Below are 9,657 nucleotides of genomic sequence, written 5' to 3'. Positions count from 1 at the left end.
CCCCGACACGGCCCCACAGCCCCCACCCCCACCCGCCAACAAACACCCCCCCTGCCCCGCACCACCGCCCCCCCGACGGGCAAAAGCCTACAGCACCCGGTATTCCCCAGGCGGTCCTCCCATCCAAGTACTAACCGGGCCCGACCCTGCTTAGCTTCCGAGATCGGACGAGATCGGGCCGTTTCTCAGGGTGGTATGGCCGTAGGCACCCCTTTTGCCCCACAGCAGCCCTCTCCTGCCCCCGACACCCCCCCTCCCGCCCCCCGACACGGCCCCACAGCCCCCACCCCCCCACCCGCCAACAAACACCCCCCCCTGCCCCGCCACCCACCGCCCCCCTCCCAACACACCCACCCCACCAAAACCATGCTCAGCCCTCCGACCCCCCCGACGGGCAAAAGCCTACAGCACCCGGTATTCCCAGGCGGTCTCCCATCCAAGTACTAACCGGGCCCGACCCTGCTTAGCTTCCGAGATCGGACGAGATCGGGCGTTCTCAGGGTGGTATGGCCGTAGGCGCCCCTTTGCCCCACAGCAGCCCTCTCCTGCCCCCGACACCCCCCTCCCGCCCCCCGACACGGCCCCACAGCCCCCCACCCCCACCCGCCAACAAACACCCCCCCTGCCCCGCACCACCGCCCCCCTCCCAACACACCCACCCCCACCAAAACCATGCTCAGCCCTCCCACCCCCCCGACGGGCAAAAAGCCTACAGCACCCGGTATTCCCAGGCGGTCTCCCATCCAAGTACTAACCGGGCCCGACCCTGCTTAGCTTCCGAGATCGGACGAGATCGGGCGTTCTCAGGGTGGTATGGCCGTAGGCACCCCTTTGCCCCACAGCAGCCCTCTCCTGCCCCCGACACCCCCCTCCCGCCCCCCGACACGGCCCCCACAGCCCCCACCCCCCACCCGCCAACAAACACCCCCCCTGCCCCGCACCACCGCCCCCCCTCCCAACACACCCACCCCACCAAAACCATGCTCAGCCCTCCACCCCCCCGACGGGCAAAAGCCTACAGCACCCGGTATTCCCAGGCGGTCTCCCATCCAAGTACTAACCGGGCCCGACCCTGCTTAGCTTCCGAGATCGGACGAGATCGGGCGTTCTCAGGGTGGTATGGCCGTAGGCGCCCCCTTTGCCCCCACAGCAGCCCTCTCCTGCCCCCGACACCCCCCTCCCCGCCCCCCGACACGGCCCCCACAGCCCCCACCCCCACCCGCCAACAAACACCCCCCCCTGCCCCGCACCACCGCCCCCCTCCCAACACACCCACCCCACCAAAACCATGCTCAGCCCTCCACCCCCCCCGACGGGCAAAAGCCTACAGCACCCGGTATTCCCAGGCGGTCTCCCATCCAAGTACTAACCGGGCCCCGACCCTGCTTAGCTTCCGAGATCGGACGAGATCGGGCGTTCTCAGGGTGGTATGGCCGTAGGCGCCCCTTTGCCCCACAGCAGCCCTCTCCTGCCCCCGACACCCCCCCTCCCGCCCCCCGACACGGCCCCACAGCCCCCACCCCCACCCGCCAACAAAACACCCCCCCCTGCCCCGCACCACCGCCCCCCTCCCAACACACCCACCCCACCAAAACCATGCTCAGCCCTCCACCCCCCCGACGGGCAAAAGCCTACAGCACCCGGTATTCCCAGGCGGTCTCCCATCCAAGTACTAACCGGGCCCCGACCCTGCTTAGCTTCCGAGATCGGACGAGATCGGGCCGTTCTCAGGGTGGTATGGCCGTAGGCACCCCTTTGCCCCACAGCAGCCCTCTCCTGCCCCCGACACCCCCCTCCCGCCCCCCGACACGGCCCCACAGCCCCCACCCCCCACCCGCCAACAAACACCCCCCCCTGCCCCCGCCACCACCGCCCCCCCCTCCCAACACACCCACCCCACCAAAACCATGCTCAGCCCTCCACCCCCCCGACGGGCAAAAGCCTACAGCACCCGGTATTCCCAGGCGGTCTCCCATCCAAGTACTAACCGGGCCCCGACGGCCCGACCCTGCTTAGCTTCCGAGATCGGACGAGATCGGGCGTTCTCAGGGTGGTATGGCCGTAGGCACCCTTTGCCCCACAGCAGCCCTCTCCTGCCCCCCGAACACCCCCCTCCCGCCCCCCGACACGGCCCCACAGCCCCCACCCCCCACCCGCCAACAAACACCCCCCCTGCCCCGCACCACCGCCCCCCTCCCAACACACCCACCCCACCAAAACCATGCTCAGCCCTCCACCCCCCCGACGGGCAAAAGCCTACAGCACCCGGTATTCCAGGCGGTCTCCCATCCAAGTACTAACCGGGCCCGACCCTGCTTAGCTTCCGAGATCGGACGAGATCGGGCGTTCTCAGGGTGGTATGGCCGTAGGCACCCCTTTGCCCCACAGCAGCCCTCTCCTGCCCCCGACACCCCCCTCCCGCCCCCCGACACGGCCCCACAGCCCCCACCCCCACCCGCCAACAAACACCCCCCCTGCCCCGCACCACCGCCCCCCTCCCAACACACCCACCCCACCAAAACCATGCTCAGCCCTCCACCCCCCCGACGGGCAAAAGCCTACAGCACCCGGTATTCCCAGGCGGTCTCCCATCCAAGTACTAACCGGCCCGACCCTGCTTAGCTTCCGAGATCGGACGAGATCGGGCGTTCTCAGGGTGGTATGGCCGTAGGCACCCCTTTGCCCCACAGCAGCCCTCTCCTGCCCCCGACACCCCCCTCCCGCCCCCCGACACGGCCCCACAGCCCCCACCCCCACCCGCCAACAAACACCCCCCCTGCCCCGCACCACCGCCCCCCTCCCAACACACCCACCCCACCAAAACCATGCTCAGCCCTCCACCCCCCCGACGGGCAAAAGCCTACAGCACCCGGTATTCCCAGGCGGTCTCCCATCCAAGTACTAACCGGGCCCGACCCTGCTTAGCTTCCGAGATCGGACGAGATCGGGCGTTCTCAGGGTGGTATGGCCGTAGGCGCCCCTTTGCCCCACAGCAGCCCTCTCCTGCCCCCGACACCCCCCTCCCGCCCCCCGACACGGCCCCACAGCCCCCACCCCCACCCGCCAACAAACACCCCCCCTGCCCCGCACCACATCCCCCCTCCCAACACACCCACCCCACCAAAACCATGCTCAGCCCTCCACCCCCCCGACGGGCAAAAGCCTACAGCACCCGGTATTCCCAGGCGGTCTCCCATCCAAGTACTAACCGGGCCCGACCCTGCTTAGCTTCCGAGATCGGACGAGATCGGGCGTTCTCAGGGTGGTATGGCCGTAGGCGCCCCTTTGCCCCACAGCAGCCCTCTCCTGCCCCCGACACCCCCCTCCCGCCCCCCGACACGGCCCCACAGCCCCCACCCCCACCCGCCAACAAACACCCCCCCTGCCCCGCACCACCGCCCCCCTCCCAACACACCCACCCCACCAAAACCATGCTCAGCCCTCCACCCCCCCGACGGGCAAAAGCCTACAGCACCCGGTATTCCCAGGCGGTCTCCCATCCAAGTACTAACCGGGCCCGACCCTGCTTAGCTTCCGAGATCGGACGAGATCGGGCGTTCTCAGGGTGGTATGGCCGTAGGCACCCCTTTGCCCCACAGCAGCCCTCTCCTGCCCCCGACACCCCCCTCCCGCCCCCCCCGACACGGCCCCACAGCCCCCACCCCCCACCCGCCAACAAACACCCCCCCTGCCCCGCACCACCGCCCCCCTCCCAACACACCCACCCCACCAAAACCATGCTCAGCCCTCCACCCCCCCGACGGGCAAAAGCCTACAGCACCCGGTATTCCCAGGCGGTCTCCCATCCAAGTACTAACCGGGCCCGACCCTGCTTAGCTTCCGAGATCGGACGAGATCGGGCGTTCTCAGGGTGGTATGGCCGTAGGCGCCCCTTTGCCCCACAGCAGCCCTCTCCTGCCCCCGACACCCCCCTCCCGCCCCCCGACACGGCCCCACAGCCCCCACCCCCACCCGCCAACAAACACCCCCCCTGCCCCGCACCACCGCCCCCCTCCCAACACACCCACCCCACCAAAACCATGCTCAGCCCTCCACCCCCCCGACGGGCAAAAGCCTACAGCACCCGGTATTCCCGGGCGGTCTCCCATCCAAGTACTAACCGGGCCCGACCCTGCTTAGCTTCCGAGATCGGACGAGATCGGGCGTTCTCAGGGTGGTATGGCCGTAGGCACCCCTTTGCCCCACAGCAGCCCTCTCCTGCCCCCGACACCCCCCTCCCGCCCCCCGACACGGCCCCACAGCCCCCACCCCCACCCGCCAACAAACACCCCCCCTGCCCCGCACCACCGCCCCCCTCCCAACACACCCACCCCACCAAAACCATGCTCAGCCCTCCACCCCCCCGACGGGCAAAAGCCTACAGCACCCGGTATTCCCGGGCGGTCTCCCATCCAAGTACTAACCGGGCCCGACCCTGCTTAGCTTCCGAATTCGGACGAGATCGGGCGTTCTCAGGGTGGTATGGCCGTAGGCACCCCTTTGCCCCACAGCAGCCCTCTCCTGCCCCCGACACCCCCCTCCCGCCCCCCGACACGGCCCCACAGCCCCCACCCCCACCCGCCAACAAACACCCCCCCTGCCCCGCACCACCGCCCCCCTCCCAACACACCCACCCCACCAAAACCATGCTCAGCCCTCCACCCCCCCGACGGGCAAAAGCCTACAGCACCCGGTATTCCCAGGCGGTCTCCCATCCAAGTACTAACCGGGCCCGACCCTGCTTAGCTTCCGAGATCGGACGAGATCGGGCGTTCTCAGGGTGGTATGGCCGTAGGCACCCCTTTGCCCCACAGCAGCCCTCTCCTGCCCCCGACACCCCCCTCCCGCCCCCCGACACGGCCCCACAGCCCCCACCCCCACCCGCCAACAAACACCCCCCCTGCCCCGCACCACCGCCCCCCTCCCAACACACCCACCCCACCAAAACCATGCTCAGCCCTCCACCCCCCCGACGGGCAAAAGCCTACAGCACCCGGTATTCCCAGGCGGTCTCCCATCCAAGTACTAACCGGGCCCGACCCTGCTTAGCTTCCGAGATCGGACGAGATCAGGCGTTCTCAGGGTGGTATGGCCGTAGGCACCCCTTTGCCCCACAGCAGCCCTCTCCTGCCCCCGACACCCCCCTCCCGCCCCCCGACACGGCCCCACAGCCCCCACCCCCACCCGCCAACAAACACCCCCCCTGCCCCGCACCACCGCCCCCCTCCCAACACACCCACCCCACCAAAACCATGCTCAGCCCTCCACCCCCCCGACGGGCAAAAGCCTACAGCACCCGGTATTCCCAGGCGGTCTCCCATCCAAGTACTAACCGGGCCCGACCCTGCTTAGCTTCCGAATTCGGACGAGATCGGGCGTTCTCAGGGTGGTATGGCCGTAGGCACCCCTTTGCCCCACAGCAGCCCTCTCCTGCCCCCGACACCCCCCTCCCGCCCCCCGACACGGCCCCACAGCCCCCACCCCCACCCGCCAACAAACACCCCCCCTGCCCCGCACCACCGCCCCCCTCCCAACACACCCACCCCACCAAAACCATGCTCAGCCCTCCACCCCCCCGACGGGCAAAAGCCTACAGCACCCGGTATTCCCAGGCGGTCTCCCATCCAAGTACTAACCGGGCCCGACCCTGCTTAGCTTCCGAGATCGGACGAGATCGGGCGTTCTCAGGGTGGTATGGCCGTAGGCACCCCTTTGCCCCACAGCAGCCCTCTCCTGCCCCCGACACCCCCCTCCCGCCCCCCGACACGGCCCCACAGCCCCCACCCCCACCCGCCAACAAACACCCCCCCTGCCCCGCACCACCGCCCCCCTCCCAACACACCCACCCCACCAAAACCATGCTCAGCCCTCCACCCCCCCGACGGGCAAAAGCCTACAGCACCCGGTATTCCCAGGCGGTCTCCCATCCAAGTACTAACCGGGCCCGACCCTGCTTAGCTTCCGAGATCGGACGAGATCAGGCGTTCTCAGGGTGGTATGGCCGTAGGCACCCCTTTGCCCCACAGCAGCCCTCTCCTGCCCCCGACACCCCCCTCCCGCCCCCCGACACGGCCCCACAGCCCCCACCCCCACCCGCCAACAAACACCCCCCCTGCCCCGCACCACCGCCCCCCTCCCAACACACCCACCCCACCAAAACCATGCTCAGCCCTCCACCCCCCCGACGGGCAAAAGCCTACAGCACCCGGTATTCCCAGGCGGTCTCCCATCCAAGTACTAACCGGGCCCGACCCTGCTTAGCTTCCGAGATCGGACGAGATCGGGCGTTCTCAGGGTGGTATGGCCGTAGGCGCCCCTTTGCCCCACAGCAGCCCTCTCCTGCCCCCGACACCCCCCTCCCGCCCCCCGACACGGCCCCACAGCCCCCACCCCCACCCGCCAACAAACACCCCCCCTGCCCCGCACCACCGCCCCCCTCCCAACACACCCACCCCACCAAAACCATGCTCAGCCCTCCACCCCCCCGACGGGCAAAAGCCTACAGCACCCGGTATTCCCAGGCGGTCTCCCATCCAAGTACTAACCGGGCCCGACCCTGCTTAGCTTCCGAGATCGGACGAGATCGGGCGTTCTCAGGGTGGTATGGCCGTAGGCACCCCTTTGCCCCACAGCAGCCCTCTCCTGCCCCCGACACCCCCCTCCCGCCCCCCGACACGGCCCCACAGCCCCCACCCCCACCCGCCAACAAACACCCCCCCCTGCCCCGCACCACCGCCCCCCTCCCAACACACCCACCCCACCAAAACCATGCTCAGCCCTCCACCCCCCCGACGGGCAAAAGCCTACAGCACCCGGTATTCCCAGGCGGTCTCCCATCCAAGTACTAACCGGGCCCGACCCTGCTTAGCTTCCGAGATCGGACGAGATCGGGCGTTCTCAGGGTGGTATGGCCGTAGGCGCCCCTTTGCCCCACAGCAGCCCTCTCCTGCCCCCGACACCCCCCTCCCGCCCCCCGACACGGCCCCACAGCCCCCACCCCCACCCGCCAACAAACACCCCCCCTGCCCCGCACCACCGCCCCCCTCCCAACACACCCACCCCACCAAAACCATGCTCAGCCCTCCACCCCCCCGACGGGCAAAAGCCTACAGCACCCGGTATTCCCGGGCGGTCTCCCATCCAAGTACTAACCGGGCCCGACCCTGCTTAGCTTCCGAGATCGGACGAGATCGGGCGTTCTCAGGGTGGTATGGCCGTAGGCACCCCTTTGCCCCACAGCAGCCCTCTCCTGCCCCCGACACCCCCCTCCCGCCCCCCGACACGGCCCCACAGCCCCCACCCCCACCCGCCAACAAACACCCCCCCTGCCCCGCACCACCGCCCCCCTCCCAACACACCCACCCCACCAAAACCATGCTCAGCCCTCCACCCCCCCGACGGGCAAAAGCCTACAGCACCCGGTATTCCCGGGCGGTCTCCCATCCAAGTACTAACCGGGCCCGACCCTGCTTAGCTTCCGAATTCGGACGAGATCGGGCGTTCTCAGGGTGGTATGGCCGTAGGCACCCCTTTGCCCCCACAGCAGCCCTCTCCTGCCCCCGACACCCCCCTCCCGCCCCCCGACACGGCCCCACAGCCCCCACCCCCACCCGCCAACAAACACCCCCCCTGCCCCGCACCACCGCCCCCCTCCCAACACACCCACCCCACCAAAACCATGCTCAGCCCTCCACCCCCCCGACGGGCAAAAGCCTACAGCACCCGGTATTCCCAGGCGGTCTCCCATCCAAGTACTAACCGGGCCCGACCCTGCTTAGCTTCCGAGATCGGACGAGATCGGGCGTTCTCAGGGTGGTATGGCCGTAGGCACCCCTTTGCCCCACAGCAGCCCTCTCCTGCCCCCGACACCCCCTCCCGCCCCCCGACACGGCCCCACAGCCCCCACCCCCACCCGCCAACAAACACCCCCCCTGCCCCGCACCACCGCCCCCCTCCCAACACACCCACCCCACCAAAACCATGCTCAGCCCTCCACCCCCCCGACGGGCAAAAGCCTACAGCACCCGGTATTCCAGGCGGTCTCCCATCCAAGTACTAACCGGGCCCGACCCTGCTTAGCTTCCGAGATCGGACGAGATCAGGCGTTCTCAGGGTGGTATGCCGTAGGCACCCCTTTGCCCCACAGCAGCCCTCTCCTGCCCCCGACACCCCCCTCCCGCCCCCCGACACGGCCCCACAGCCCCCACCCCCACCCGCCAACAAACACCCCCCCTGCCCCGCACCACCGCCCCCCTCCCAACACACCCACCCCACCAAAACCATGCTCAGCCCTCCACCCCCCCGACGGGCAAAAGCCTACAGCACCCGGTATTCCCAGGCGGTCTCCCATCCAAGTACTAACCGGGCCCGACCCTGCTTAGCTTCCGAGATCGGACGAGATCGGGCGTTCTCAGGGTGGTATGGCCGTAGGCACCCTTTGCCCCACAGCAGCCCTCTCCTGCCCCCGACACCCCCCTCCCGCCCCCCGACACGGCCCCACAGCCCCCACCCCCACCCGCCAACAAACACCCCCCCTGCCCGCACCACCGCCCCCCTCCCAACACACCCACCCCACCAAAACCATGCTCAGCCCTCCACCCCCCCGACGGGCAAAAGCCTACAGCACCCGGTATTCCCAGGCGGTCTCCCATCCAAGTACTAACCGGGCCCGACCCTGCTTAGCTTCCGAGATCGGACGAGATCAGGCGTTCTCAGGGTGGTATGGCCGTAGGCACCCCTTTGCCCCACAGCAGCCCTCTCCTGCCCCCGACACCCCCCTCCCGCCCCCCGACACGGCCCCACAGCCCCCACCCCCACCCGCCAACAAACACCCCCCCTGCCCCGCACCACCGCCCCCCTCCAACACACCCACCCCACCAAAACCATGCTCAGCCCTCCACCCCCCCGACGGGCAAAAGCCTACAGCACCCGGTATTCCCAGGCGGTCTCCCATCCAAGTACTAACCGGGCCCGACCCTGCTTAGCTTCCGAATTCGGACGAGATCGGGCGTTCTCAGGGTGGTATGGCCGTAGGCACCCCTTTGCCCCACAGCAGCCCTCTCCTGCCCCCGACACCCCCCTCCCGCCCCCCGACACGGCCCCACAGCCCCCACCCCCACCCGCCAACAAACACCCCCCCTGCCCCGCACCACCGCCCCCCTCCCAACACACCCACCCCACCAAAACCATGCTCAGCCCTCCACCCCCCCGACGGGCAAAAGCCTACAGCACCCGGTATTCCCAGGCGGTCTCCCATCCAAGTACTAACCGGGCCCGACCCTGCTTAGCTTCCGAGATCGGACGAGATCGGGCGTTCTCAGGGTGGTATGGCCGTAGGCACCCCTTTGCCCCACAGCAGCCCTCTCCTGCCCCCGACACCCCCTCCCGCCCCCCGACACGGCCCCACAGCCCCCACCCCCACCCGCCAACAAACACCCCCCCTGCCCGCACCACCGCCCCCCTCCCAACACACCCACCCCACCAAAACCATGCTCAGCCCTCCACCCCCCCCGACGGCAAAAGCCTACAGCACCCGGTATTCCCAGGCGGTCTCCCATCCAAGTACTAACCGGGCCCGACCCTGCTTAGCTTCCGAGATCGGACGAGATCAGGCGTTCTCAGGGTGGTATGGCCGTAGGCACCCCTTTGCCCCACAGC

General features: G+C 69.0%; 29 non-coding genes and 3 pseudogenes across 29 annotated transcripts; all 32 read right to left on the bottom strand.

The window, feature by feature from the left end:
• Window positions 1-84: 84 nt before the first annotated feature.
• Window positions 85-207, bottom strand: LOC141478843 (5S ribosomal RNA; annotated as a pseudogene).
• Window positions 208-399: 192 nt separating this feature from the next.
• LOC141478823 (5S ribosomal RNA) lies at window positions 400-518 on the bottom strand. The gene has a single exon (XR_012464015.1). It is a non-coding gene; the product is annotated as a 5S ribosomal RNA (ribosomal RNA).
• A 188-nt stretch (window positions 519-706) lies between these two features.
• On the bottom strand, window positions 707-825 carry LOC141478821 (5S ribosomal RNA). Its single transcript, XR_012464014.1, has one exon. It is a non-coding gene; the product is annotated as a 5S ribosomal RNA (ribosomal RNA).
• A 187-nt stretch (window positions 826-1,012) lies between these two features.
• Window positions 1,013-1,131, bottom strand: LOC141478820 (5S ribosomal RNA). Its single transcript, XR_012464013.1, has one exon. It is a non-coding gene; the product is annotated as a 5S ribosomal RNA (ribosomal RNA).
• A 190-nt stretch (window positions 1,132-1,321) lies between these two features.
• Window positions 1,322-1,441, bottom strand: LOC141478836 (5S ribosomal RNA). Its single transcript, XR_012464028.1, has one exon. It is a non-coding gene; the product is annotated as a 5S ribosomal RNA (ribosomal RNA).
• A 187-nt stretch (window positions 1,442-1,628) lies between these two features.
• On the bottom strand, window positions 1,629-1,749 carry LOC141478840 (5S ribosomal RNA). The gene has a single exon (XR_012464031.1). It is a non-coding gene; the product is annotated as a 5S ribosomal RNA (ribosomal RNA).
• A 190-nt stretch (window positions 1,750-1,939) lies between these two features.
• On the bottom strand, window positions 1,940-2,067 carry LOC141478841 (5S ribosomal RNA; annotated as a pseudogene).
• A 186-nt stretch (window positions 2,068-2,253) lies between these two features.
• Window positions 2,254-2,371, bottom strand: LOC141478839 (5S ribosomal RNA). Its single transcript, XR_012464030.1, has one exon. It is a non-coding gene; the product is annotated as a 5S ribosomal RNA (ribosomal RNA).
• Window positions 2,372-2,555: 184 nt separating this feature from the next.
• Window positions 2,556-2,673, bottom strand: LOC141478837 (5S ribosomal RNA). The gene has a single exon (XR_012464029.1). It is a non-coding gene; the product is annotated as a 5S ribosomal RNA (ribosomal RNA).
• Window positions 2,674-2,857: 184 nt separating this feature from the next.
• On the bottom strand, window positions 2,858-2,976 carry LOC141478819 (5S ribosomal RNA). The gene has a single exon (XR_012464012.1). It is a non-coding gene; the product is annotated as a 5S ribosomal RNA (ribosomal RNA).
• A 184-nt stretch (window positions 2,977-3,160) lies between these two features.
• LOC141478818 (5S ribosomal RNA) lies at window positions 3,161-3,279 on the bottom strand. Its single transcript, XR_012464011.1, has one exon. It is a non-coding gene; the product is annotated as a 5S ribosomal RNA (ribosomal RNA).
• A 184-nt stretch (window positions 3,280-3,463) lies between these two features.
• LOC141478817 (5S ribosomal RNA) lies at window positions 3,464-3,582 on the bottom strand. Its single transcript, XR_012464010.1, has one exon. It is a non-coding gene; the product is annotated as a 5S ribosomal RNA (ribosomal RNA).
• A 187-nt stretch (window positions 3,583-3,769) lies between these two features.
• LOC141478816 (5S ribosomal RNA) lies at window positions 3,770-3,888 on the bottom strand. The gene has a single exon (XR_012464009.1). It is a non-coding gene; the product is annotated as a 5S ribosomal RNA (ribosomal RNA).
• A 184-nt stretch (window positions 3,889-4,072) lies between these two features.
• On the bottom strand, window positions 4,073-4,191 carry LOC141478826 (5S ribosomal RNA). Its single transcript, XR_012464018.1, has one exon. It is a non-coding gene; the product is annotated as a 5S ribosomal RNA (ribosomal RNA).
• A 184-nt stretch (window positions 4,192-4,375) lies between these two features.
• Window positions 4,376-4,494, bottom strand: LOC141478834 (5S ribosomal RNA). Its single transcript, XR_012464026.1, has one exon. It is a non-coding gene; the product is annotated as a 5S ribosomal RNA (ribosomal RNA).
• Window positions 4,495-4,678: 184 nt separating this feature from the next.
• Window positions 4,679-4,797, bottom strand: LOC141478815 (5S ribosomal RNA). The gene has a single exon (XR_012464008.1). It is a non-coding gene; the product is annotated as a 5S ribosomal RNA (ribosomal RNA).
• Window positions 4,798-4,981: 184 nt separating this feature from the next.
• On the bottom strand, window positions 4,982-5,100 carry LOC141478832 (5S ribosomal RNA). Its single transcript, XR_012464024.1, has one exon. It is a non-coding gene; the product is annotated as a 5S ribosomal RNA (ribosomal RNA).
• Window positions 5,101-5,284: 184 nt separating this feature from the next.
• LOC141478828 (5S ribosomal RNA) lies at window positions 5,285-5,403 on the bottom strand. Its single transcript, XR_012464020.1, has one exon. It is a non-coding gene; the product is annotated as a 5S ribosomal RNA (ribosomal RNA).
• Window positions 5,404-5,587: 184 nt separating this feature from the next.
• On the bottom strand, window positions 5,588-5,706 carry LOC141478814 (5S ribosomal RNA). Its single transcript, XR_012464007.1, has one exon. It is a non-coding gene; the product is annotated as a 5S ribosomal RNA (ribosomal RNA).
• Window positions 5,707-5,890: 184 nt separating this feature from the next.
• LOC141478831 (5S ribosomal RNA) lies at window positions 5,891-6,009 on the bottom strand. Its single transcript, XR_012464023.1, has one exon. It is a non-coding gene; the product is annotated as a 5S ribosomal RNA (ribosomal RNA).
• Window positions 6,010-6,193: 184 nt separating this feature from the next.
• Window positions 6,194-6,312, bottom strand: LOC141478813 (5S ribosomal RNA). The gene has a single exon (XR_012464006.1). It is a non-coding gene; the product is annotated as a 5S ribosomal RNA (ribosomal RNA).
• A 184-nt stretch (window positions 6,313-6,496) lies between these two features.
• Window positions 6,497-6,615, bottom strand: LOC141478845 (5S ribosomal RNA). Its single transcript, XR_012464033.1, has one exon. It is a non-coding gene; the product is annotated as a 5S ribosomal RNA (ribosomal RNA).
• Window positions 6,616-6,800: 185 nt separating this feature from the next.
• Window positions 6,801-6,919, bottom strand: LOC141478844 (5S ribosomal RNA). Its single transcript, XR_012464032.1, has one exon. It is a non-coding gene; the product is annotated as a 5S ribosomal RNA (ribosomal RNA).
• Window positions 6,920-7,103: 184 nt separating this feature from the next.
• Window positions 7,104-7,222, bottom strand: LOC141478825 (5S ribosomal RNA). Its single transcript, XR_012464017.1, has one exon. It is a non-coding gene; the product is annotated as a 5S ribosomal RNA (ribosomal RNA).
• A 184-nt stretch (window positions 7,223-7,406) lies between these two features.
• Window positions 7,407-7,525, bottom strand: LOC141478833 (5S ribosomal RNA). Its single transcript, XR_012464025.1, has one exon. It is a non-coding gene; the product is annotated as a 5S ribosomal RNA (ribosomal RNA).
• Window positions 7,526-7,710: 185 nt separating this feature from the next.
• LOC141478835 (5S ribosomal RNA) lies at window positions 7,711-7,829 on the bottom strand. Its single transcript, XR_012464027.1, has one exon. It is a non-coding gene; the product is annotated as a 5S ribosomal RNA (ribosomal RNA).
• Window positions 7,830-8,012: 183 nt separating this feature from the next.
• On the bottom strand, window positions 8,013-8,129 carry LOC141478842 (5S ribosomal RNA; annotated as a pseudogene).
• A 184-nt stretch (window positions 8,130-8,313) lies between these two features.
• On the bottom strand, window positions 8,314-8,432 carry LOC141478824 (5S ribosomal RNA). Its single transcript, XR_012464016.1, has one exon. It is a non-coding gene; the product is annotated as a 5S ribosomal RNA (ribosomal RNA).
• A 182-nt stretch (window positions 8,433-8,614) lies between these two features.
• Window positions 8,615-8,733, bottom strand: LOC141478830 (5S ribosomal RNA). The gene has a single exon (XR_012464022.1). It is a non-coding gene; the product is annotated as a 5S ribosomal RNA (ribosomal RNA).
• A 183-nt stretch (window positions 8,734-8,916) lies between these two features.
• Window positions 8,917-9,035, bottom strand: LOC141478827 (5S ribosomal RNA). Its single transcript, XR_012464019.1, has one exon. It is a non-coding gene; the product is annotated as a 5S ribosomal RNA (ribosomal RNA).
• Window positions 9,036-9,219: 184 nt separating this feature from the next.
• Window positions 9,220-9,338, bottom strand: LOC141478812 (5S ribosomal RNA). Its single transcript, XR_012464005.1, has one exon. It is a non-coding gene; the product is annotated as a 5S ribosomal RNA (ribosomal RNA).
• A 182-nt stretch (window positions 9,339-9,520) lies between these two features.
• Window positions 9,521-9,639, bottom strand: LOC141478829 (5S ribosomal RNA). The gene has a single exon (XR_012464021.1). It is a non-coding gene; the product is annotated as a 5S ribosomal RNA (ribosomal RNA).
• Window positions 9,640-9,657: the final 18 nt, after the last annotated feature.

Source organism: Numenius arquata, unplaced genomic scaffold (assembly GCF_964106895.1).
Source record: "Numenius arquata unplaced genomic scaffold, bNumArq3.hap1.1 HAP1_SCAFFOLD_1813, whole genome shotgun sequence".
Classification (NCBI taxonomy): Eukaryota; Metazoa; Chordata; class Aves; order Charadriiformes; family Scolopacidae; genus Numenius; species Numenius arquata.
Note: the sequence above shows the minus strand (reverse complement) of the source record. Positions and strands in the feature narration are given on the sequence as shown.